This window comes from Bos indicus, chromosome 20 (assembly GCF_029378745.1).
Source record: "Bos indicus isolate NIAB-ARS_2022 breed Sahiwal x Tharparkar chromosome 20, NIAB-ARS_B.indTharparkar_mat_pri_1.0, whole genome shotgun sequence".
Taxonomy (NCBI): domain Eukaryota; kingdom Metazoa; phylum Chordata; class Mammalia; order Artiodactyla; family Bovidae; genus Bos; species Bos indicus.
In genome coordinates, this window is record NC_091779.1 from 19936666 (window position 1) to 19964240 (window position 27575).

At 39.5% G+C, this 27575-nt stretch overlaps 1 protein-coding gene and 1 long non-coding RNA gene across 21 annotated transcripts in view; one reads left to right on the forward strand and one right to left on the reverse strand.

Moving 5' to 3' along the window:
• The window catches only part of PDE4D (phosphodiesterase 4D), a 1602952-nt gene that overhangs the window by 1325074 nt on the left and 250303 nt on the right, over positions 1 to 27575 (forward strand). The gene's annotated exons all lie outside the window — the stretch shown is intronic.
• On the reverse strand, positions 4514 to 24287 carry LOC109574796 (uncharacterized). Its single transcript, XR_002183139.2, has 4 exons — positions 23984 to 24287; positions 22137 to 22216; positions 16169 to 16373; positions 4514 to 5143 (listed from the first exon to the last, which is right to left on the reverse strand). It is a non-coding gene; the product is annotated as an uncharacterized lncRNA (long non-coding RNA).

Sequence of the window (27575 nt, forward strand, 5' to 3'; positions counted from 1 at the left end):
CCCCATCCCTGGGATTCTCCAGGCAAGAACACTGGAGTGGGTTGCCACTTCCTTCTCCAGTGCATGAAAGTGAAAAGTGAAAGTGAAGTTGCTCAGTCATGTCCGACTCTTAGTGACCTCATGGACTCCTAGCCCTGAGCAACTATTAATCTACTTTCGGCTCTATTAGATTGGCCTGCTCTGAATAGTTCATTTGAATAGGACCATGTAATATGTTGTTTTTCCTGACTGACTTCTTTCACTTGGCGTAACGATTTCAAGATTCACCTATGTTGTAGTGTGTATCTATCAGTATTTCGTTTCTTTGTATGGACAAATAATATTCCATTGTATAGATACCCCACCTTTACTTTATTCATTCATCAGTTGATAGACATGCGGATTGTTTTCACCTTTTGGTTACCATGAGTTATACTACTGTGAATATTTATATAAAATTTTTCTTGTGTTCTAGTTCTGTGAAAATATCACTGGTAAGTTTGATAGGGATTGCATTGAATCTGTAGATTGCTTTGGGCAGAATAACCATTTTCACAATATTGAAACCAGTCAATCCTAAAGGCCATCAACCCTGAATATTCATGGGAAAGACTGATGCTGAAACTAAAGCTCTAATATTTTGGCCACCTACCGCAAAGGGCTGACTCATTGGATGCTGGGAAAGTTTGAAGGCAGAATGAGAAGGGGATGACAGAGAGCAAGATGGTTGGATGGCATCACCAACTCAATGGACATGAGTTTAACAGCCTCCGGGAGATGGTGAAGGACAGGGAAGCCTGGTGTGCTGCAGTCCATGAGGTTGCAGAGGTTTGGACACGACTGAGCAACTGAACAACAAGAGCAAGAACATGGCCTAGCTCTCCGTCTGTTTGTGTCGTCTTTGATTTGTTTCTTCAGTGTCTTAGAGTTTTCTGCATACAGGTCTTTTGTCTCTTTATGTAGGTTTATTCTTAGGTGTTTTATTCTTTTAGTTGCAGTGATGAATGGGCTGTGTATGAAAACACAAAAGACCCTGAATAGCCAAAGCAGTCTTGACAAAGAAAAATGGAGCTGGAGGAATCAACCTTCCTGACTTCAGACTATACTATAAAGCTGCAGTCATCAAGACAGTATGGTACTGGCACAAAAACAGATCAATAGAAAAGGATAGAAAGCCCAGAGATAAACGTATCCACCTATGGACACCTTATTTTTGACAAAGGAGGCAAGAATATACAGTGAGAAAAGACAGCCTCTTCATGAAGTGATGCTGGAAAAACTGGAAAGCTACATGCAGAAGAATGAAACTAGAACACTTCCTAACACCATACACAAAAATAAACTCACAGCGAGATCCTCTGTGACCCACCTCCTATGTAATGGAAATAAAAACAAAAGTAAGTAAGTGGGACCTACTTAAAAGCTTTTGCACAACAAAGGAAACAATAAACAAGATTAAAAGACAGTCCTTAGATTGGGAGAAAATAGTTGCAAATGAAACAACTGACAAAGGATTAATCTCCAGAATATATAAAAGGCTCAAACAGCTCAATATTAGGAAAACAAACAGCCCAGTCAGAAAAGGAACAGAAGACCTAAGCAGACATTTCTCCAAAGAAGATATATAAGATGTACACATAGTTTTACATTCAGTTAATAAATGAAAAGATGCTCAACATCACTAATTATTATAGAAATGCAAGTCAAAACTACTGTGAGGTATCATCTAACACTAGTCAGAATGGCCATCATCAAAAAAATCTACAAACAATAAATGCTGGAGAGGATGTGAAGAAAAAGGGACCCTCCTACACTGTTGGTGGGAATGCATACTGATATAGCCATTATGGAGAACAGTATGGAGATTCCTTAATTTTTTTTAATTAATTTATTTATTTTAATTGGAGGCTAGGAATAAATCTACCATATGACCATCAGCCCTACTACGGGGCATATACCCTGAGAAAACCATGATTAAAAAGGACACATATACCCCAGTGCTCATCGCAGCACTGTTCACAATAGCCAGGACATGAAAGCAACCTAGATGTCCATCAACAGATGAATGAATAAAGAAGATGTTATACATATATACAATGGAATATAATTGTGTGCTTGGTTACTAAATCATGTCCGACTCTTTGTGACCACATGCCCTGCAGCCTGCCGAGGCCCTCTGTCCATGGGGATTCTCCAGGCAAGAATACTGGAGTGGGTTGCCATGCCCTCTTCCAGGGAAAATGGAATATTACTCAGCCATAAAAAATGAATTTGAGTCAACTCTTCATGAGGTGGATGAACCTAGAGCCTGTTACACAGAGTGAAGCAAGTCAGAAAAAAGAAAAATAGATTGAGTATTTTAATGCATATATATGGAATCTCCAAAAATGATATTGATGAACCTTTGTGCAGGGAAGGAATGGAGAGGCAGATGCAAAGTGTGGACTTATGGACACAGTTAAGGAGGGAGTGAGTGGGACCAACGGAGAAAGTAGCCATCAGCGGTCTATACACTATCAGGTGTGGATGGATAGCTGGCGAGAAGCTGCTGCGTAGCACAGGGAGCCCAGTCTGGCACTCTGTGATGACCTGGAGGGATGGAAAGGTGGGAGGGGAGGGAGACCAGACAGGGAGGGGGGTGTATGTATAATTATGACTGATTTGCGTTGTTGTATGGCAGAAACCAACCCGATATTTTTATAAATTTTAATATTTAAATTAAAAAATAGGAAAAAAGTTTTCTTGTGAAAAAATAATTTTATATTTCTCATGAGTAGGTACATAGTAGAATTGCTATCTCTAAGGATACATATATGTTTAACTTTTATTTTTGTTTTTTACTGTTTCCCAAAGTGGTTGTATTATAGCAGAAAGTTATTATATGGAATAACTGGACCATTAGTAAACTAATTATCTAGGTATATTTTTAAATAAAAAAATCAAGGTAAATGTTCCCAATTTTGTAAATGTCCAAAGACTCTCGACATATATGGTATATGAAAACATGCATATGTTTTCACCTTCCAGCGTATTTCTGCATATGCAGTCTAGGCAATGGTAATAGTTGCAAGCTTTGGAGAAGAGATGGCTACCAGCTTGGGTATCTGAGATGGAGAGGGGCTGAGTACTCAACATTTTGAATTAGAGGGATTTTTATTGTGTGTTGGAGAAGGAAATGGTAACCCACTTCAGTATTCTTGCCTGGAATATCCCATGGACAAAGGAGCCTGGTGGGCTATAGTCCATGGGGTCACAAAGAGTTGGACATAACTGAGTCACTGAGCTCTTACTATGTGCACGAATTAATTTTTCAAATGAAAATGTGATTAATTCATGTAAAAAAAAAAAAAGAATGATTTTCTTGATACTCTTCTTCTGACCAGTAATGGTTGTGGCAGAGGCTTGTTTATCGGTCGTCCTGCTCTGGGAGGTGTCAGTGCTGCACAACCAACTTTCTTCCCATCTGCCCAGTGTGATGTCAGTTTTAGTTGTTAGGGCAAAAAAAAAAACTCCTATCTGCTGTTCTAACTTTAAGAGCCAAGGTAGTGTTTTAAAAATCAGATATTGCTTAGTTCACTCCAAAATAATGTTTCCCAAGTGTTTAGAAACTACATCAAAGGCAAAAAAAGAGGGGGAAAAAAGTGAGCATCTGAGATTGAGAAACAAGAATACGTGGGTGAAATAAACATGAAAGATGCAGTAAGTGCTGAGAGCAGAGCTGGTTAGTCTGGAGCCCTTCAGTTTGCTGTACAGTCTGTCCGGGTATCATGTGTTGGTGACTGAAAGAGGGGATCCTCCTGCACAGCATCCATCACGTAGCTCTGAAATGGTTCTTTCTTTGCTTTCATCTGTGCTGGAAAATTAGCTGTTTTAGTGTGAATTTTCCTAATTACTTAAGACAGAACATTTAGTGTTTTATTTTTTTTCCTGTTTAAGCTCTTGATGATTAAGCACATTAGTAGATTCTGCTTTCTATCTTCGGTTAAATTAGCTGTCTTATCGAATGACAGAAACATGACCCCGTGCATTTGTTTGTTGATTTGTTCATTCATCCTTGTGTTCACTCATTTATTCATTAAGCATTTATTTCTTCAGCACTGCTGTGACACCACTGCTCAGTGTGATGGTTCCTCCTGTGGTGTTGGGTGGGTGGGTGAGGAATGATGTGCCACTGAAAGCATCCTTTAATAGTCAAAATCCTTACTTTTTAAAAAATATATACTAACTAAACCTGATTTTGAAAACTACATGACTTTGATTCACTTAGTTCTGTAAAATGAAAAAAGGTCATGGCAGTGATCAATATCAGTTCAGTTCAGTCGCTCAGTCGTGTCCGACTCTTTGCAACCCCATGAATCGCAGCATGCCAGGCCTCCCTGTCCATCACCAACTCCCAGAGTTCACTCAGACTCATGTCCATCAAGTCAGTGATGCCATCCAGCCATCTCATCCTCTGTCGTCCCCTTCTCCTCCTGCCCCCAATCCCTCCCAGCATCAGAGTCTTTTCCAATGAGTTAACTCTTCTCATGAGGTGGCCAAAGTACTGGAGTTTCAGCTTTAGCATCAGTCCTTCCAAAGAACTCCCAGGACTGATCTCCTTCAGAATGGACTGGTTGGATCTCCTTGCAGTCCAAGGGACTCTCAAGAGCCTTCTCCAACACCACAGTTCAAAAGCATCAATTCTTCGGTTCTCAGCCTTCTTCACAGTCCAAATCTCACATCCATACATGACCACAGGAAAAACCATAGCCTTGACTAGACGGACCTTTGTTGGCAAAGTAATGTCTGCTTTTGAATATGCTATCTAGGTTGGTCATAACTTTCCTTCCAAGGAGTAAGCGTCTTTTAATTTCATGCTTGCAGTCACCATCTGCAGTGATTTTGGAGCCCCCCAAAATAAAGTCTGCCACTGTTTCCACTGTTTCCCCATCTATTTCACATGAAGTGATGGAACCAGATGCCATGATCTTCATCTTCTAAATGTTGAGCTTTAAGCCAACTTTTTCACTCTCCACTCTCACTTTCATCAAGAGGCTTTGTAGTTCCTCTTCACTTTCTGCCGTAAGGGTGCTGTCATCTGCATATCTGTGGTTATTGATATTTCTCCCGGCAATCTTGATTCCAGCTTGCGCTTCTTCCAGTCCAGCATTTCTCATGATGTACTCTGCATATACGTTAAATAAGCAGGGTGACAATATACAGTGATCAATATAGATTAACTTAAAAAACTATGAAAAGAATAAAGAGATTCTATACAAATAAGTCTTTAGGAATAATGTAAAAAAATTTGATTTTATACAAAATTTAGAAGACAAGTTTTTCTTAGGGTTCAAAATTCTTTTTCAGAGGAATGAAACCACGGGTGAATAAATGAATACATTTTTCTTCAATTATCATATGTGTCCTGCTGTGGGAATGAGGAATATGCTATGTGGTGACTGTGTCTGGGGATGAAGGGAGGTTGAGTGATGGAATTAACAAAATGCCACCAGAACAAATATTACATTGGACTGACTTGCCTATACAAGTAGATTTCTGGTTTCTGTCTTTGGTTAAATTAGCTTGTCTTATCGAATGACAGAAACATGCCGTAGAAACAATGACCATCTATTCCTGCAGAGTTCATCTTTGAAGATGCTTGTAACTAAAGAGAAGTCTTATTATATTTCATTTTATTTAAGTATAGAGCTATCTGATGTCACAAATTTTTTTCCTTTCATGTCATGATACATTTTCCCTTTGGCGGGACTATTGTTTATGTTTAGAGAAGACACTGATTAATCGCAGTATTTTTTTCAGAAATAAATAGGGATTTTCCTGCCTGGACGCAACTAGTATTCATTTACTAAATGTCAACAGAATTAACAAAGAATTTTGTGTTGTAAAAACTCACAGTTGCCTAGTTTTCTCCCTCATATGTATATTTAAAAAGCAAGATTCTTTCACATTTTTATGCGTGATGTGACAAGAGAATGTGACTCTGCTGTTGATCATGATCTAATTGCAGTTGCTAAGGACCATGGCTTATATACACAGATTATATACATTGTCGTGCTGGGAGCACAGGCACCCAGTGAAGAAAGCCACGGCTAATATGCTCAGTTGTTATTGTTGTTCAATCACTGAGTCGTCTCTGACTCTTTGCGACCCCATGGACAGCAGCGCACTAGGCTGCCCCATCCTTCACTGCCTCCCAAAGTTTGCTCATATGCATGTCCGTTGAGTCAGTAATACTGTCAAACCATCTCATCCTCTGCTGCCTCTTTCTCCTCTTGCCCAGTCCTTCCCAGCATCAGGGTCTTTTCCAATGAGTCAGTTCTTCATATCAGATGACCAAAGTATTGGAGCTTCAGCTTCAACATTAGTTCTTCTAATGAATATTTAGGGTTGATTTCCTTTAGGATTGACTGGTTTGATCTCCAGTATCCCTGGGTATTTATTTCTAGATCTCTATCCATTTCTTACTATCAGTTCTCCTTTTACAGTTTAGATGACATGAATAATCATCTGAAGTCACCACTCAGGTATTAGAAAATGAGGTTGATAAGGCATCTGTGTAGGGGAAACTCTAATAGGATCTAGTTAGTTGGATGAGGCTTTCAGTGGGGGAGTCACCTGTGTACTGTTCCTGCGCTCTATGTGGTGGAGTGAAAACTCCAACCCAGGCTGCTGCACACCCAAGCCCCCACACTTGACCACTCTGCTGTGCTCTCTCTCCAACAACTTGCCTTACGGGAAACTGCCTTAATACATACAGCTTTTTAAAATAAAGCATAGCACAGTCATGGCTTGCCCCTAAGTCAAATATGAAACGTGTATCATTTCACAGAATCTAACCATGTTCTGTTGTTGAGGAGTCCTTTTATTTTATTCAAACAGGGAAGCATTATTAATTTAAACTTCTTTGCCTTGTAATCTGCAGAATATTTACAATCAAGGCATACTAACCCCCTCGTATTTTCCTTTATTACAATAAATTTTATTATAAAACAATTCATGTGTACTATAGAAACTTTTGAAAATATAAAAAAATGCAAATACAAATTACTCATAACCTCCTCACTCTCCAAAATGACCACTGTGAATTCTTAGGTATTTTCTTCCAGTGTAATATGGTACTAGTAGCAGTCATGTGGTTCATATACTTTTACTTCAACTTTTTAAAAAGTTAACATTTTATAATGAGTGTTTTCCCATATCATTTCATATTATTTCAAACGTTATTTATATGCATGCACATATACTGCCTTAATACAGTTCATGTTTTAATTTCATATTTGCCTTTTTGACATTTAAGCTGTTTCTAATTTTCCCCCAAATTAAGAAGATTAGCCACTCTGTGAATTTCCTATTTGCGTATTAGTTGTTTTTCTCTTGTGGTGTATAGTTTTTCTCATTGGTTGTAAAAGTTCTTTACATATTAGATACAAATCTTTTTTATCTCACATTTGTGGTAATTATATATTCTACTTTTTAGTTCTTCTTTACTTTTGTTTACGGTGTTTTATGTAGTTAGATCTATTGTTTGTTTTTCTCTTGTAACTTCTTTCTCTGCTTTAACAATATGAGGGGTTTTTTTTTTGTACTAAGAACAGATAAATATTTAGCCATATTTTCTTTGTGAATTCATTTTTTACATAATTCTTTAATCAGTTTGGAATTTATTTTATTTATTTTTAAAAATAACTGGGCTTTTTGTTTTACACTTCATTCATTTATTTATTTCTGGCTATGCTGGGTCTTGGCTGCTGCCCAGGCTTTTCTCTAGTTGCAGCGAGCGGGGGCCACTCTTCATTGCGGTGCACCGGCTTCTGATTGTGCTGGCTTCTTTTGTTGGGGAGCACAGGCTCTAGGTCATGAAGTCTAAAGCAGCTGTGGCTCCCTAGCGCTAGAACACAGGTTCAATAGTTGTGGCACATGGGCTTAGTTAATCCACAGCATGTGGGCTCTTCCACGATCAGGAATCGAACCCATGACTCCTGTACTGGCAGGCAGATTCTTCACCACTGAGCCCCCAGGAGAGCCTCTGGAATTTATTTTAATATGAGGATCCAAGTTTACCTTATTTCCAAGTAGTTAATCATGTGTTCCAGAACCACTTGTTAAATACCTCCCGCTTTTCTTTTCTTTTGTGTCAGGACTTCCTAGGTTGCACTAGTGGTAAAACACCTGCCTGTCAGTTTAGGAGATTCAAGAGATGCAGGTTCGATCCCTGGCTTGGGAAGATCCCCTGGAGGAGGGCATGGCAACCCACCCCAGTATTCTTGCCTGGAGAATCCCATGGACAGAGGAGCTTGGCAGGCTAAAGTCCATGGGGTCACAAAGAGTCAGACATGACTTAGCACACACATGCATCAAATTTTATGTTTCATCTATCATATGTAGATTTCAGACTTGTCATGTGTAAAATTACATTTAACAATTAATATTATAAAAGAAACTAGCAGTAATTTTAAAAACCTATGCAGTTCATTGATACAAACATATTCAGTTCAGTTCAGTTCAGTTCAGTCACTCAGTCGTGTCCGACTCTTTGCAACCCCATGAATTGCAGCACGCCAGGCCTCCCTGTCCATCACCAACTCCCGGAGTTCACTCAGACTCACGTCCATCGAGTCAGTGATGCCATCCAGCCATCTCATCCTCTGTCATCCCCTTCTCCTCCTGTCCCCAATCCCTCCCAGCATCAGAGTCTTTTCCAGTGAGTCAACTCTTCGCATGAGGTGGCCAAAGTACTGGAGTTTCAGCTTTAGCATCATTCCTTCCAAAGAAATCCCAGGGCTGATCTCCTTCAGAATGGACTGGTTGGATCTCCTTGCAGTCCAAGGGACTCTCAAGAGCCTTCTCCAACACCACAGTTCAAAAGCATCAATTCTTTGGCGCTCAGCTTTCTTCACAGTCCAACTCTCACATCCATACATGACTACTGAAAAAACCATAGCCTTGACTAGACGGACCTTTATTGGCAAAGTCATGTCTCTGCTTTTGAATATGCTATCTAGGTTGGTCATAACTTTCCTTCCAAGGAGTAAGCGTCTTTTCTTTTCATGGCTGCAGTCACCATCTGCAGTGATTTTGGAGCCCCAAAAAATAAAGTCTGACACTGTTTCCACTGTTTCCCCATCTATTTCCCATGAAGTGATGGAACCAGATGCCATGATCTTCGTTTTCTGAATGTTGAGTTTTAAGCCAACTTAAAAGTTTTTCACTCTCCTCTTTCACTTTCATCAAGAGGCTTTTGAGTTCCTCTTCACTTTCTGCCATAAGGGTGGTGTCATGTGCATATCTGAGGTTATTGATATTTCTCCCGGCAGTCTTGATTCCAGCTTGTGCTTCTTCTAGCCCAGCATTTCTCATGATGTACTACACTACAAAGATAAATTCTGAGAGGATGAGAAAAAAAATACACTTTTTTCTTTTCACATTCCACTAAGCTGTCTTGCCTACACTCTGGGCATGTATTTCTAAGAATCACCTGCTTTGAACCACTTGTTAGGACCCTAGTATGTTTTGCCCCCAAATACCAGTTGGTAGATGATACTGCCATCATTCCTGGCCAGATAGAACCTTCCCCAGTTCCCACTGGGTTGTCCACTGCTCTTGCTTTCACCTACCTCCTCCACCAACCTGTCACCAGGTCCTACCAATCTCTGTTTTATCCCAATGAAAGTGCTCATTCCAGGTTTTAAACTCTCTCATTTTGCCTTATACTAGTGTAATTAACTTATCAAGTCTGTGAGACAAGAAAGGATAAAGATTTCTACAAAGGTTAGTAATGCAAGAATATAGCTTATTAAAAATAAATACCAGATTACAGGGTTTGCATTTAGAAATGTGCTGTTCCATTAGATTGGAGATCACCGGTCTAGATCATATGACCCCAGGAAGGTCTGTAGAGTGAAAGTCACTCAGTTGTGTCCATCTCTTTGCCACCCCATGGCCATGGAATTCTCCAGGGCAAGATACAGGAGTGGGTAGCCGTTCCCTTCTCCAGGGGATCTTCCCAACCCAGGGATCGAACCCAGGTCTCCCACATTGCAGGCGGATTCTTCACCAGCTGAGCCACAAGGGAAGCCCAAGAATACTGGAGTGGGTAGCCTATCCCTTCCCCAGCAGATCTTCCCGACCCAGGAATCAAACCAGGGTCTCCTACATTGCTGGCAGATTCTTTAGCAACTGAGCTATCAGGAAAGCCCCAAGGTCTGTAAACCTGTTTGTATTTCAGGGATAGAATAGGAACAGAGCATCCAAGCTTGCATCTGATGGTTATATGAGCTGGAGTCTCAGAAAGGAGTACAGGCACGATAAACCAGGGAAGAAGACAATAGTGAGATGGGCATATATTCAAAGTGACCATGGGAAGGGTGGCATGATGCCATCTCCCAGAATGATGATGAAGGGCCACTAAATTTGCTCCTGTTTAAAATCAAAATTATTCCTAGAGAACAGGGAGGAACAGAGCAACAGGTAACGTCCAGGTGACCTCAGATTGTAGAACCTGTGTTCGAAATCCCCTATTCCTTAGTTTCCATTTTTTCAAGCAAATTTCTAATATGAAATAGAGGGAGTCTTAGATCAATAATGTAATTGAGGGTTCCATTCCATTTCTATTTTAAAAAACCCATTAATAAAAAATTGTACAGTAGATTTTATCAGTGTAAAAGGCCATTGTCTTCAGTCTTGGCAAACAACCCAGCCCTCCTCTGAAGTGGCTATTGTGGAGCCTCTGGGAAGCTGAAATTGCCCTTAACCTTGAATGAATATAGACAGGGCCTCTTATATATGTTTTACTCAGGAAATGTAGGCTTCTTCTGCATTAAATGGTGCTCATAAATATTAAAAATACTAACCCACCTGCTGAAAATCAGCACTCTGTTTTCACAGAAATTGTTCCCAATATTTGTTCTATTTTTAGAAGATAACCATCAGGGAGAGTATACACTCTAGGGTTCTTATTTAGCTATTGGTTGAGGTACTTTGGTTTTTTCCCATTTTGATCTTATATCAACTAAGGGTGGACTTTAAGCTATACAATAATGTATTAATATTACAGGAAAAATAAAATATAAACGTCCTTAAAATACAGAATCGCATTTTGTGCTTACTGAGAGCTTAATTTCTGAAATAATTGATCATTACTGCAGTTAGTAAGAAATAGATGAAAACTTTACCCTTCACTTTAAAGTCTTCTAATTTGCCTGCAATGCAGGAGACCCAGCTTCAATCCATTGGTCAGGAAGATCCCCTAGAGAAGGGAATGGCTACCCACTCCAGTATTCTTGCCTGGAGAGTTCCATGGACAGAGGAGCCTGGCAGGCTACAGTTCCGGGGTTGCAAAGAGTCAGACACAACCGAGCAACTAATACACACTCACAATTTCTGTTTTGAAATAGTCAGTGGGTCAGACTAGAGCCACCACAATAGGCATACATAGTGTACAGATCATGAGAACAACTCTTTTTGATAACTCTGTGACAGAGTAAAAAACTCATAATTTTCACACTTTGGAATTGCTTTTGCTTTGCATAACCGTAAAGAGAAAGGTAATATTTTTAGCTAAAATAAGGGATAAATGCACATTAATTCTTTGCTTTTTCTAGATTTTAGATACATAAATATTTTACCATAAGAAGGTAAGGTATTTATTTATACATTCATGTCTTTATTCATTAAAAGTATTTTATTGAACAAGTGCTATGTGCTCATATGACCTGTGTTCTGTATAACAGTAAGAGAGATGATCTGCTCATCTATATTATGTATCTGAGTGAAATATTTAATCTATCACAATGTCGCCCTTTAAAGGAATTGTTTACTGTGTGCCTTTTAATGGAAGAGCATTCACTAATTTAACAAACGTCACAGGACACGTGTCATTAATTAGCTCAGTTAGTGTGGCTATGGGACAGATAGTCCTGTAAATCAACTGCTCTTAAAGTCATTAATTAACTGACTTAGTTTCATGGCAGAGGCACAGTCTATTTCAATTAGACTGTGGTTCCTGTTATTATCAAATGAGGTCAAGTATACAAAATAATGTAAAAAGTCATGTTTAATGGTGCATGGGTATATATGTATATGGGTGTAGGTGTTTTTACACACAAAAATATGTAATACAAGCATTATAACTTGTAACTGAAATAATGTTCACAAAACTTAATTGGATTCTCATCCCATAACATATGCATACATGTATATACATGTACTTACACAGTGATAAGAGTATTTATGTATTTTATTGATATTAATATTTAATTTGGGGAGTTCTGACAAAGAAATAAAATAGTTGTGCTTTATCTGAGTGAAGATCCGCATCTGGAACTATAAAAATGAGCATTATTCCAGATTGTTGACTAATTTGATTATCTTTACTTTTTATTAGTATGTTGACTTGCATGTAGATGTAGCCTTCCTTTCAAGAGGGAACAAACAAGGAGAATGTGCCCATAAATGGTCTCTCTTCCCCCAATAAGAGCACCCATAGAAAAATGATAGAACTCTTAGTCATCATGGTTGAAAATATCACACAAGGTTAATATAGTGCCCATCTGGTGATATCTTTTAAAATCAGATTTATTAAAATCAGAGTTGGTTTTGACTAGGGCTGTTCCATTAACCACTATTATTTAGTAGGAGATGGAAGGTCTAATGGATAACAGTCTGTTTCTCTTCAGACATTTATGTGTTTTTATTAGGATAATGAATAATGAATACAGAATTATCAACATTATTCTGTGTAGTTTTTGTTTGTTTTAAATAATATCTGTAATGTCAAGCTCGCTTTCATTGCATAATCTAACCACACACCAAGCCTACAGTGAAACAAAACAGAGGCTGAAACGTGTTTATTGCCATTGTCTCTTAAAGAAACCTCTGAGAAGTTTGCCTCAATATTTAAAAAGAAAAAAGAGATGGGTACTTTTCTGAATAGATGTTATTGTGTTGCTCAAACAAAGCTGACTCTGTAGAAGGAGATGGATTGCTTTGCCTTTCACCAGTGACCATCATTACCTGAACAAAAATCACCGGCATCAATAAAGAATTTTCAACCAAAGTTTAGTTGTTGTTCAAGCAGAAAACAACAGGGATCAACCAAGGATCCCACCACTGCCAAGAAGCACTTTGAGGCTTCCCTGTTAGCTCAGCTGTTAAAGAATCCACCTGCAATGCAGGAGACCCTGGTTCCACTTCTGGGTTGGGAAGATCCCTTGGAGAAGGGATAGGCTACCCACTCCAGTAGTCTTGGGCATCCCTTTTGGCTCAGTCGGTAAAGAATCTGCGTGCAATGCGGGAGACCTGGGTTTGATCCCTGGGTTGGGAAGATCCCCTGGAGGAGGGCATGGCAACCCACTCCATTATTCTTGCCTGGAGAATCCCCAAGGACAGAGGAGCCTGGTGGGTTGCAGTATATGGGGTCACAAAGAGTCAGACGTGACCAAGCACAGCACAGGAATCGAATCCACACCCCCCAATTTGAAAGGTGAAGTCTCAACCACTGAACCGCCAGGCAAGTCCCTTGAAATGCTTTTGAGAGACCTGAAACCATTTTGCTGTCTCCTGAGAGGGAACTGGGTTCAAATTCACTTGTATTTCATCTTTGCCATTTGCCTAGCTTTGTGCTCCATCCCTGTTTCTCATTTTCTCAACTAACCTCCCAGAACTCTGTGTGGCATCAAGCTGTCTACATTTACAGATAACAAAACCAAGATGTAGAGAGCCTAAGAAATCTGCCCAGGCATAAAGCTATTGGCAGAGCCAAGATTTGAGGCCAAGTCAGGGTTCTAATACACACATACCTATGCATGTGCTCAAAGTCAGTTGAAAATAAAGTGCTGATGGGGATAAGTATGACAACTCCATGATAAGTAGAAGTTTGGGTTTGTTAAGGTCTTTTAAGAACTCAGAAGGCTTACTGCCAACTTTACTTTTCTTTAAAAGAAGTATTTTCTCCCATTGCTGGCATGTGCAATTATAAAAAGAAATTAGAGATAAACAGATAACAATTTCCTGGCTGCCTTCATGTCTGTGAGCCTGACACAAATCCCAGAAGGAAAAATATGCTGTAAGGAGGCTTATGTGATATTGCTTCTTTAGGGATCCTTTGACCGCTTATTTACAATATCCAGTTACAGCCACGTTACTTTCCTTTTTGGGCAAAAGCACACATTTGCGTGACCATTCTTTTGGCGGAAGCTGACACTGCCTGCCACTTCCAATATGTCCTTGTGTGCCCAAGCTCATAATGGCAACATTTGAGTTCAGAGCTCCCCAACAGCACAATTACTGCCAAATTCACCACCGATGGGACCTCAGGGGCCTCTTTGTTAGCCAGGAACATGCAGACATGCTTCATTTTGCATCATAAAGATACTTCCAAAAGTAGTTTCTCACTGAATTATTTTCTAATAACATATTTTTCTAAGCACAAAATAAACACATGTTCCTTGTGGAAAAACAGAACCACAGAAAATATGCATTACAATATATAAATAACCTGCAACAGTAGCATCCAGGGGTAGGCATCATTCAAACAGGTTGATTTATTTCCTGTATAAGTTTCTAAAACACACACACAGATACGCACACATTTTCAAATGCACGCATATATGTAAATACACAAGTGAACAAAAATATTAGGTCCAAAAGATTGAATATTTGAGACATGTTTATTGCTATATAAATCCTACTGTTGCTGAGTACCAAGTGACTGTCAGGACTCTATATATAATCCTTTTTTTTTTTTTTTACATTTCTCACTTTGCCTTTGAAATAAGCATTTTCCCATATCATCTAGTGTTCCAGGAAAACCTGATATCCTAATGGTGGCATTGAATCCATTTTAGATAAAATAAAATAACTTAGTTATTCTTTCAACTGTTACTCAGTTGAACTTTCTGCCTTTTGCTGTTATAAATAATAAATAATAGCTCTTTGAGCATCTTTGTTTTCGAAATCTTAATCTGCATCTGTGATTAATTACTTAAGCAAAATTCTAGGAAATACCATTACAAGGCCAAACAGCTTAAATGTTTATAAATCTCTCAATACACACTATTGCCAGATTTTTTTTCTTTTTTTCTTTCTTGACTTTTCTTTCATTTTTTAATGGCAAGGTATTAAAAAAGGTTTTTTAAACCCCTTTTAAAGAAAATTGCTCTTTCCAAAGTAATAAATGGGGTTTGTTTTAAAAAACAATAATTGGTAATTGATATTTAATAAAAGATGAATTTTCGTAATATTTGATCTAGTCAGACATTTTTGTTTTACACATGGGAAATTAAGGCTTGTGTGCAAGACAGAAGACAGAGTAGAACTAAAATCTATCTTCCAAGCCTCAAAGGCAGTCAAATTTATGTTATCAGTTCAGTAGAGAAACAGCTTGAGTTTCCTCTTTTGGTGGTAGAGAATATGTCAGTGTTTCTTTAAATATGGTGATGTGTTTTCACTCTTACAAGTAGGGCCTTGACAGTGAAATGAGAATCATTTTATTCATTCCGATTCATGTAGCAATAGCATTCTGTGAAATCCACACTACACAGTGATTCTCAAGGTATGGTGTGCATCAGAAATGCTGTATGTGTATTGTTTTTAAATGTGGCATCTTGGAATTTCATCCTTAAGACTGATTCAGTAGCTCTGGATAAGACTTGGAACTATTCAGTTAACAAGCAACCAATTAATTCTGGGGCAAGTTGTCTAAGGCCACACAATGAGAAATATTGGTATGATGATTAAAAAAAAGATTTGTCTGATGTTGGTGCTTTGACAGTAGCTCTGATCTGTAACTGACTTGACTTCTCTCTGCCTTAGTGTTCTTATCTATAAAAAGGGGAGAGAAATACTAGTTTTCTCCATCCAGGATTGTTGTGAGGAAGAAGTAAAATAAGCTATGCGAAAGGATTTAGGACAATCCTCCATAAACAAATCCCCAGTAAACAGTAATTCATTGGCACTGCTGTCATTGGCATCTTGTCTATGTCATTATTCCTGCACGGGCTTATGGAAATGGATACTTTTAAATGGATGGCATTGTCAGTGGATTATTTATTGATTGTGATTTGCCCTGTTGTTCCTTTTGACATGACTGAATTCTGTTTACTTAGATATTTCCTTTTTTTTTTCTCTCGCCTCCATCTACTCACACCACTATGATTGAAACTGAATTGAGGTCACATGCAACAGGACCTACCCAGAGAGTTTGGTAAGACCAGTTGGAGAAGTATCGATGAGTCTTGCTGCAAATACAATGGTGATTCTGCTGCTCAATAGCTCAAGAGACCCCATTAGGAAGAGTCAGTTCTCCCGAATACTATTGAGCTATAATTTGCCCATAGTATCAGCCATGGCATCTGTTTGCATAGTTAATTCCTCCTCCACTGGTCCGGCAATAAAACCTGTGTTAAACAGAGAGACTTCTATAAGTGATGTTGAAGTCTGTATATAGCATATACATTGAATAAATAGTCATTATTCCTATACATGGTGTCAGAACTGTGTTAGGTGCTGAGGATACAGAAATTAAAGTACTTTAATCCTGTTGCTTCTGAGATCGTCTTTCTGGACAAGACAATATGATACAGAACCTTCAGGGACTATTCAATTCATGGCTACTTCCTACGAAAGACAAATGTATCTGAACTTACTGGCTGCTAGATATTCCAATGTCAAATAGTTCTAATTTGGCTGAAGAGTCTACTTGGATTAAATAGGGTACTTTAAAGCACAAGCAAAAGTCTTAAGAGAAAATAGCATCACAGTAGCAAAACCTCTGTATAATCCCCAAAGAAAATTCCACTCAAAGGCCTTGTTGTTTCAAGTCATATTTAGTTAAACTACATAACTTAGCCATTCCCCTGAGTGTCAGCGGAATTTCTCCCAGCGCTGTGAGTTTGTCAAGTCAAGTTACTCTGTCTCCTAACCCATGGAAAGAGACAGCAGTTATTGAGAGGTTATTGTATGTCAGCCCTTAAAGTAGGTACTTATTTGTGTTCTCATTAAAACCTTTTAGCAGCCCTCTCTTACACCGGGGATCTTATAAAGATTACGCCAGGAATAGAACGACAGCCTTGTAAAGTTCAGGCCGCCGAGAAGCTGTTTTGCTCAAGTGCAGAAGAAGCCATTGCTGCCAAGTTCTTGTGGCTGGTACAGGCTGGTGCTCCTTGGAAGAACAGGGGCCATGGCTAGACTCATTGTCCTGCCTGCGCAGGGCCAGGCAGGGTAGCAGACCTAGCTGTTTAACGCCCTTTTATTGATATTTTTACTTGAAAAGCCTCTTGTTGCTTTCATGGTAGGTGGGCTATCCTTAACTGGTTTTAACTTTACCCCCGTTTCATAGCAGAAATTCTTAACTTGGAATCTACAAAGAGACTTTCAGAATCTGTAACTCCCTTAAAATAATAGCAGGAAAAATTTACAAATCACTCATCATCCCACTATGCATGATTTATCTTATTTAAACCTCCTTATGGTCCTACCGAATAGGTACTGTTTTTATTTCCATTTTTGAAGATAAGGAAAATGAAGTTTAATATCTTGCAGAAAGTCTATAAGTATGCAGCAGCAGAGTAAGGGTTTTAATCCAAGCTGTCTGGATCCAGGCTAAAACTCATAGGCTTAACCACTAGGCCATACTGAACTTTATGGAATTATTTCCAAAAAGGTGTGTGGGTGTGTTTGAAAAAAAATTTTTTTTTGAAAGGCTTACGTTTCTGGAGACTTTCAGGTCATTTTATTCTTAAAAGGATCTCTTTTCTTTTAAGTTGAACTGTAGTTTATAGTGTCATGTTAGTTTCAAATGTTCAACACAGTGATTCAGGTATAGATATTCTTTTTCAGATTCTTTTCTCTTATGCTGCTGCTGCTGCTAAGTCACTTCAGTCGAGTCCGACTCTGTGTGACCCCATAGACAGCAGCCCACCAGGCTCCCCCGTCCCTGGGATTCTCCAGGCAAGAACACTGGAGTGGGTTGCCATTTCCTTCTCTAATGCATGAAAGTGAAAAGTGAAAGTGAAGTCGCTCAGTCATGTCCAACCCTCAGTGACTCCATGAACTGCAGCCTACCAGGCTCCTCCTTCCATGGGATTTTCCAGGCAAGAGTACTGGAGTGGGGTGCCATTGCCTTCTCCGCTTTTCTCTTATCACATCAGATCAGATCAGTCACTCAGTCGTGTCCGACTCTTTGCAACCCCATGAGTCGCAGCACACCACGCCTCCCTGTCCATCACCAACTCCCGGAGTTCGCTCAGACTCATGTCCATCGAGTCAGTGATGCCATCCAGCCATCTCATCCTCTGTCATCCCCTTCTCCTCTTGCTCCCAATCCCTCCCAGCATCAGAGTCTTTTCCAATGAGTCAACTCTTCGCATGAGGTGGCCAAAGTACTGGAGTTTCAGCTTTAGCATCATTCCCTCCAAAGAACTCCCAGGGCTGATCTCCTTCAGAATGGACTGGTTGGATCTCCTTGCAGTCCAAGGGACTCTCAAGAGTCTTCTCCAACACCGCAGTTCAAAAACATCAATTCTTTGGCGCTCAGCCTTCTTCACAGTCCAACTCTCACATCCATACATGACCATTGGAAAAACCATAGCCTTGACTATTGCAAAATACTGAGTATAGTCCCTGTGCTACACAGTAGGTCCTTGTTGCTGTCTCTGAGATCTAAAATTTGAAATGCTCTGCTATCTAGTTGCTACATATATGGACATTTATTAGAATGACCTGAGTAGAAACAATCTGTTCTATACCTGTGGGGAATCTGTACTTGAGTTATCAACTGAACCATTTGGTTTGTTCACCAGGAAGGTCTGCAGGTCTTGAGCTAAGAGTCCAGTGCTTCCAGACCTGCGTCACTCCTTCCCCCTGCCATCTGACCACATCTCTCCCAGGAGCACAACGCAGGTTGATACCAGCTTTTAAAATAAAATCTATGTCACTCATGAAATATCCAGAGAACTTGGAAAACTGCAGGAAACTCAGAAGCTGGTGGGCTCAGGGGCAAAGAAATCATAAATTCACAACCAGCACCACCCGCCATTTAGCTTTATCATATCTTGCCAAAACTGGCATGGAGTGGGATGTGCTATTCAAGAGTAAAGAATTTTCGATTGGTTTATTGTAGTGAAATTTGCTTTTTTTGGAACCAGGATCAAAGTCATGTCCTTTCTCTGCTCTAACAAAGGCACAGCCACATAAAAGGAAAGTCTTAGAATCTGAGCAATAACAAGATTGTGTTATAATATAATCTGTAAATATACCAACACCTCTCTTAAGAATATAATCGGACCCCCTGAACAGAGGAGGTTGTATGTTGGCCATTAGTTTCAATCACTGGAAGCGCTGCAAATACTAATTTCATTAATGTTTCACTGGCCTCAAGATTAATGCAATGAGCCAAATTATAACCATCTTATTAAAATATGGGAAATTTCAGTGTATTTAAGTAGAAAAGAACAAAAAGGGAATTAATATTTATTGAACGCATATCATCTTCAAAACACTGTCTTGGGTGCTTTAATATTCATTAACTCATTTTGGTTTTCTACATGTGAGTGGTTTATAATCCCTTTTCAACAAGTGTGGGAAAAAAAAAAAAACCAAGTGTGGAAGCTCAGGCTGAGAGAGTCTAAGGAGCTTTGCTTAAGGTCCCAAAGCTGGCAGGGAACTGAGCCTCTTCACAACCAGATCTGATTCCAAAGTCCATGCTGTTTCTACTAAGATATGATATTTGAGGGGAGCTAAATAGCATTGGGGAACCTAGTTTTGATCATTTGCATCAGTATTTAATAAGGGACCACTGGATCCTAGAGAAGCCATGGAGTATAGTGGATATAAACTTGGATTTCAGGCAGGTTACTTATCTCTGAGCACCATTTCTTAATCTAGCATGTTGTGCTGTGCTCAGTCACTCAGTGGTGTCTGACTCTTTGTGACCCTATGGACTGTAGTCCACCAGGCTCCTCTGTCCACGGGATTCTCCAGGCAAGAATACTGGAGTGAGTTGCCCTTTTCCAGAGGATCTTCCTGACCCAGGGATCAAACCTGTGTCTCCTGCATCACAGGCAAATTCTTTACCCACTGAGCTATCTGGGAACCTACCTAGCATAGTACTAAAAATCAAAATTTAAGATCCATTTTAAATGGATCTAAAATGCTGAGAATAGTCTATCCTCTGTTGTTTTTGTCTATTGTTATCATTGTGTTGTCCTTGTAAGAAGGCCCATCGAACAGGGCAGTAGGATCCCCATGGACAGTAAATCTCCCACTGTGTGGACTCTCTGGAAGGGCTCGCCTTTGGGAGCTGCTAGAATATAAGCTCTAATTCTGTCAGGGATGAAGTGGCAGAGAGCAGGGTGGAGAAGAGCTTGACAGATCCTCTGGTCTCCAGTGCAGAGAAGTGTCATCAGAGTAATCAATGTTAAAGCTTGAAAGATGCTGAAGACCACACTGTCTCCAGGGACATCAGCCAAAGTTTGAAGCATCCAGGAGAAAGTATCAGTATAACAATGCATAATGGTTAGAGCACTGATATTTAGACCCCATATGGTAGATTTGGGAGAAGGCAATGGCACCCCACTCCAGTACTCTTGCCTGGGAAATCCCATGGACGGAGGAGCCTGGTAGGCTACAGTCCATGGGGTCGCTAAGAGTTGGACACGACTGAGCGACTTCACTTTCACTTTTCACTTTCATGCATTGGAGAAGGAAATGGCAACCCACTGTGGTATTCTTGCCTGGAGAATCCCAGGGACGGGGGAGCCTGGTGGGCTGCCGTCTATGGGGTCGCACAGAGTCAGACATGACTGACGTGACTTAGCATCTTAGCATGGTAGATGTAGGGCTTCCCCGGTAGCTCAAATGGTAAAGAATCCACCTGCAGTGCAGGAAATCCTGGTTCAATTCCTGCGTCAGGAAGTTCCCCTGGAGAAGAGATAGGCTACCCACTCCAGTATTCTTGGGCTTCCCTGTTGGCCAGATGCCTGCAATGCGGGAGGCCAGGGTTCAATCCCTGGGTTGGGAAGATCCCCTGGAGGAGGGCATAGCAACCCACTCCAGTATTCTAGCCTGGAGAATCCCCCTGGACAGAGGAGCCTGGCGGGCTATAGTCCATGGGGTTGCAAAGAGTCATATATGACTGAGTGACTAAGCACACACATGGTAGATTTAATTCTGGGCTCCCAAAATTGGGAAATTATAAAATTGCCTATTTTACTTTACCAAACAGAACTCCAGCAAGAATATGGAGAAAAGCCTTCTTCTATAGTTACACTCTCATTCTTGTTTGCCATTGCTCATGTGTGTGTGTGTGTGTGTGTGCGTGTGTGCACTCAGTCTGTCCAACTCTGAGACCCCATGGACTGTAGCCTGCCAGGCTCCTCTGTCCATGGAATTTTCAAGGCAGGAATACTGGAGTGGGTTGCCGTTTCCTTCTCCAGGGGATCTTTCCAACCCAGGGATCAAACCCACTTCTTTTGTGTCTCTTGCATTGGCAGCCAGGTTCTTTACCACACTACCACCTGGGAAGCCTTTGCCATTGCTCAGGTGGTGTTTATTTTGGTAACAGGAATACCTGATCTTCCAGAGGCAATTTAATCTCCACAGTTCCAAAGATTCTCTCTCTGCAATAAATAGCTCAGGTTTCTAGTGATTCCCGAGGACATGGATCTCACGTTACTTACCATACTATAGTCAAAAATACCTTTGCTCTTCCTTCCTACTATATACAAGACTGGAGAATAAAAGAGATGATAACATGTTGCTTTATGTGTTTTGACATTACCAGTAGTATATATTTTTGTCATTATAATTTTTAACTATGGTGAAACAGGTATGAGATTTTCCAGGTGAAGTAAAGCCTGTGACATAGCATTCAAAAGGAATAATTCTGATTCTGGAAAACTCTTTCTAAAGGACAGCACCCTTTATCTCCTTCCTGTTCTTTCTGTTTGGTGGTGGGATGGGGAAAGGAAGAGGCAGATTCAGGATCGTCAGGTGAGAATGTCAAAGGCAGTAACTGGAGCTGTTCTGCGAAGGTCAAAGGACTTTGTTTCCTATTCCATTCATAAATCCATGAGAACAGATATCTCATTGTGTTTAAATACAAAATGCACACTCCCATTTCTTTTTTCTATAAAAAAACAAGACAAAATGTGAGTTCTCACCTGCTGTCCAGATGTTCATCTGATTACCATTATCCACTAATCCATATAGAAATAGCAGGGTTACAGTATGCCTTTTGTTCCTGTTTTGAAAGAGTTATTAGTACATTTGGTTGAGAAGCACAAAGGCCAGTTGAGCACATACCAGCTACTATGCTAGATACTTATTTTCTCCATTTCATGGAGGGAAACTGAGGCATGGAGAAGTTGAGTAACTTGGCCAAGCTCACATGGCTAAGAAGAGAGAAAATTAGGTTTTGAACCCAGACAGCCTAGACCATGTGTTATTTCTTTTAATGATTTTTTTTTTATTGAAGTATAGGTGATTTACAATGTTGTGTTAGTTTCAAGTATTTAGCAAAGTGATTTAGATTCTTTTTTTCTGAATCATATTTTTCCCTTACGGTTTATTAAAAAACATTGAGCAGCGTTTCCTATGCTATGCAGTAGGCCTTGTCAGTTATCTGCATTATATGTAGTGGTGTGTATATGTGAACTCCTGATGTATCCCTCCCCTCTGTGCTTCCACTTTGGTAGCCATAAGCTTGTTTTCTATGTCTGTGGGTCTGTTTCAGTTTTGTATATAAGTTCATTTGTGTACGTTTTTAGATTCCACATGTAAGTGATATCCTATGATATTTGTCTTTCCCTGTCTGGCCTACTTCATTCATTATGATCTCCGCTAGGTCTATCTGTGTTGTTGCAAATGGCATTATTTCATTTTTTGTATGGCTGAGCAATATTCCATTATATATACATAGGTATATATTTTTCTCTGAAGATGAGAGGTTAAATTCTCGGGAATAAACATACCCACCCCAGGTAGACATATGCACAGAACTCAGACACAACAGACAGAATGACTGCCTCTCATACACAGTAAAAAGCCAGCATACAATGAGTACTTGCTCTGTGCACACACTGGAGAAGGTACATATACGAATTTTATGCAACGGAGTTCACACACATGTGCTCACACATGTACAGTATTATTTCTTCATGCGGTAGATGAGAAAGGAGATGCTCAGGCAGGTTAAGCTGTTCAACATTGTCCGGCTAACAAGTGATAAATTCAAGATGGAAACAGGCTTCTCTGTCATGGAATACCATCATGTTTCCACTGAGCCATGATGCCTGCTCTCTACAGTCATTCATGCACTCAACATTTAATATTCATTTAGTGAGCACCTGCTATTTCTAATGCCTCAGCATGCAGTATAGGAAAAATACAAGATTGAAGTTCACAGGATCTAGATTTGAATTTCTGCTCCATCATTAAATCATCAATTTATTAAATTTCTCTGAGTTACAGTTTCATCATCTATAAAATAGGAGTGAACAATAATATATATCTCATAGAAATGTCATCAAGAGCAAATGAAATTATATATATATAAATATTTGGTATATAACAAAACACTTTGTAAATCTTATTATAATAATTACAGGAAGGGGTGTGTATGTAGCCTCCTAACCTCAAATAGTGGGAGAGGGGCATCTGAAGCCTGTTGCAGTACTCCAAAATATTGCTTTAGTGAGGACCTGAGTAACATTTGGAATTGCAGGAGCAAGAATTGGAGGCATATTAGACATTGGTTCATCCATGTGGAGCTTTAAAGAACAAAATAGATTTCATGGGTAGCAATAGGTAGGGCTCCCATAAAACTTTATTGTCTGTAAAATATACTCTGTGTATTTAGAACAGCAGGGGCAAAAGTAACTTTGGAGGGGCCAGAGATGAAGTTGGGGAGCGAGTTGGGACCAGACTTTAATTCAAATGCCGTGATAAAGGATTTTAATCTAGTGCTGTAGGCAAGCGTAGGTATTCAAGGAAGTAACAAAAATCTCACCACATCAAGTTATCTCCGGGTGCCATCTTTCCCTGCTTCTTTCTTCCTCTTCCCCTCTTCCTTTTTCTCCTTCTTTCTAGCATCCATTCAACTACACACAAAATGCCCACAACAATGTAGAAGACGGAGGAACACGGCAGACCAGTGGGTAGGAAGCAGCTATGACAGCTGTGTTGAAAATCGCACTGGCTCTAGAGGCTCTGTTTCCCTGGAGGGTAGAGTCCAGATTTATGAGCTGAGTTCAGTGCCATGCAGTTGAAATCAGGAATGTTAAAGCTGAAAGAGATCTTGGAGACAGATCTAGTCTTCCTAAATTGCCAAGACATCAAATTACCTGAACACTGTTTTAAAAAGAAATATTCCTGGGTCCAATCCTAGATTACTGACTCAGAGTATCCAGAAGGAGGCCTGAGAATCTGTAGTTTTAGAAGTCTTTCGAAAGTGATATGCAGAGCAGTAATTGAGAATGATTGGTAGTCAGTCTCTTAATTTTATTTATTAAACTTTTTATTTTGTATTGGACTATAGCTGATTAAGAGCAGCCTGGACGGGAGGGGAGTTTGGGAAAAAATGGATACATGTACATGTAGGGCTGAGTCCCTTCTCTGTCTCCTTGAATCTCTTTATTTTATTGGTAAAATCCCAGAAAAGTCTAGAGGTTTGCCAGTCTAGTCAGTAGCAGAGTTAGAACTCAAAATCGAGGTTCGCAAATTCCCAATCCAGTACTGGAGCCCAAGGTCAGTTGTTACCTTTTTGCTGGAGAATGTTTCTTTTTTGTCATCTGCTCTTTCAGTATGAATTTGGAACCTCTTTGTCTCATAAAACTAGTCTGTATAGTGTTTAACTTTAACCTCAAGGTGGTTTGCTACGTCTTTCCCAAGTATTATTAAACATTTACCAGACATTTAAGGCATTACAGTGTGGTCAGGGTGATTAGCAAAGTTAACAAAGTGGAGGACCCATATTTTAATTCCTTTCAAGTTTTGTCATACTTTTATATTTGGAGATAACGTAAACACATCCCTTCATGTCAGCAAAATGTCATGTTCTATGCAAAGATTTTGAACATTATGCTCAAGGCAGCTAGATGATATCTCAAAGTAAGTTCTAATAGGGCACATTAAAGAATGTGTTTTTGTTTCAGCCTTTATGAAGTTAAAACTAATCCAGTGGTTCAATCCTCCTTTAAAGTCTTTTTTCGGAAGACCAGAAGATTTTGGTTTGAGTCATAATTCAGTCACTTAAATCAATGAGACTCTGGATAAACCATTGCCCTCCTTTCTGAGTCTTGGTTTCTTTTTGTAAATGAAGATAAGCCTCCTCACCCCTCCCCATTGCCCAGGGTCACCCTGTGAATTTCACTGAACCATGACAATGGAAAGGCTTTAGAAACAATGAGGGGCTAGCAGGGAGAGGCATGGGAAGGAGAGGCCTTTGGGAGAGATTCTTCTGTTTCCCCAGGAAGGGTCATCATAGTCCAGCTCATCAGGAGGCACAGATGGAGCTTAGGGACAAGGCCAATGGCTGAAGCACCCAGGGCATCCAGAGAGATTATTTCCATGTGGCCTGAAGGGCCAAGTGCGTTAGTGGGATTAGTGGCAAACATAGTATTCAAACTCATAATTACATTGCAAGTTTAAAGGACAGCTGTGTACAGGGAAGCCAAGAACAGAATAAGCATACATGTGGTTTGGATTTTTTCCTCATGTCAAATTTTATTTCTAGGTCTAAACTTTATAGGCAAAGAAAAAGAAGGATAAAATCACATTTTAAGATTTTTTTTTAAGTTTTAAAGTTAGAGGGGGGAAAAAACACAACTGAATGAATGCTTTCAAAAACTCTGATTTTGATTTCAAGAAGTATCTGCATTTCTTGCCCCCCCCCCTTTTTTTCTAATCTGGTCAAAATTAAAATTTAAAGATCAGCAAAGTATATGAATATGTTTGGATTTTTTTTCTTCCAACATAAGTTTAAACATCTGTTATCTATTCTTTTTATAGCTTAATGTATAAAAAATTATAGAACTTATTTTATAAGATACCTATTCTGTACAAGCAAACACATTTTAAATTAGATTATCTGCCAGTGGTACTGATTTTGTACAGGACAGGCTGGAGATTCCCTGGTGACTCACACAGTAAAGAGTCTGCCTGCAATGCAGCAGACCTAGGTTCAATCCCTAGGTCAGGAAGATCCCCTGGAGAAGGGAATGGCTACCTACTCCAACATTCTTTCTTGGAAAATTCCATAGATAGAGGAGCCTGGTGGGCAATAGAGTCTATGGAGTCACAAAGGGTCGGACACGACTGGTGTCTAACGCTTTCACTTTCAGGCTGGAGATCAAGGTTTATTTACATATTTAAGGCTGGAGATTAAGGTTTATTTACATATTTACACTATGCTGATACAATGAAGTACTAAAATTTTACATGCCAGGAATCAAAACAAGTACAGTTCCTATTAGGAAATAATATATCTGAGGATTCTGGCATGACCATCTATAGCCAGTTAGAGAAATCTTTGCTAGATTGAAAGGCTGTGCCATTACAAATGGCCTTGTTTAAACTGTACTTAAGATATCATCATCATCCTGAAGGTGATGAAGTAGGTACAGAAACAATTCTGTTGTTTCTGCAAATATTCATGAAGCACCTAGTATTGCCAGGCACCACTGGGGGCTTCCCTGGTGGCTCAGATTGTAAAGAATCTGCCTACAATGCGGGAGACATAGGTTCGATCCCTGGGTTGGGAAGATCCCCTGGAGAAGGGAAGTATTCTTGCCTGGAGAATTCCACAGAGAGAGAAGCCTGGCAGGCTACAGTCAATGAGGTCCCAAAGAGTTGGACACAACTGAGCAACTAACACTTTAACTTTTTTTCATTTCACTGGGAAGAAATGCAGTGCATTGAGAAGACACAAGTACTATAGTGGTTGCACTGAATTTCTACTTCTAAATTAAAATAAGATTTTTTTCCCTTCAGGACAACCAAATTCCTAGTGATAGTGTTCATAAATCCTATTGATGTGCCAAGTCCATAGTTGAGAAAAATACATGGCTGTCACTGCTGACCTCCTTTGCTTTTTTTTGATCTTTTGCTATGTTTTTAAACTTTTTTTAAAAGTCGAATTTTACTTCTTTAGCTATAAAAATTCCTTTCATTTTCATGCAGTGATAGATCTCAAATATTTATATGTAATCATCTGATTGTGCCAACTGGCCTCTTTTCTGGATGGATTCTATTCAGTTTTGCGTGTTGTCTTTTTTTCATTTTTGTAGAATTTATTTTGTATAATCTTGTCTCCCATTTTGGATTATTTCCCATTTATACTCCTTTTAAAAAATGACTTATGCTTTTTTAATGAGGAGTCCAAAATGGTACATGAAGCTCTAAGTACAGTGTAAACAAGGCCATTTGTAATGGCACAGCCTTTCAATCTAGCAAAGATTTCTCTAACTGGCTATAGATGGTCATGCCAGAATCCTCAGATACATTATTTCCTAATAAGAACTGTACTTGTTTTGATTCCTGGCATGTAAAATTTTAGTACTTCATTGTATCAGCATAGTGTAAATATGTAAATAAACCTTAAT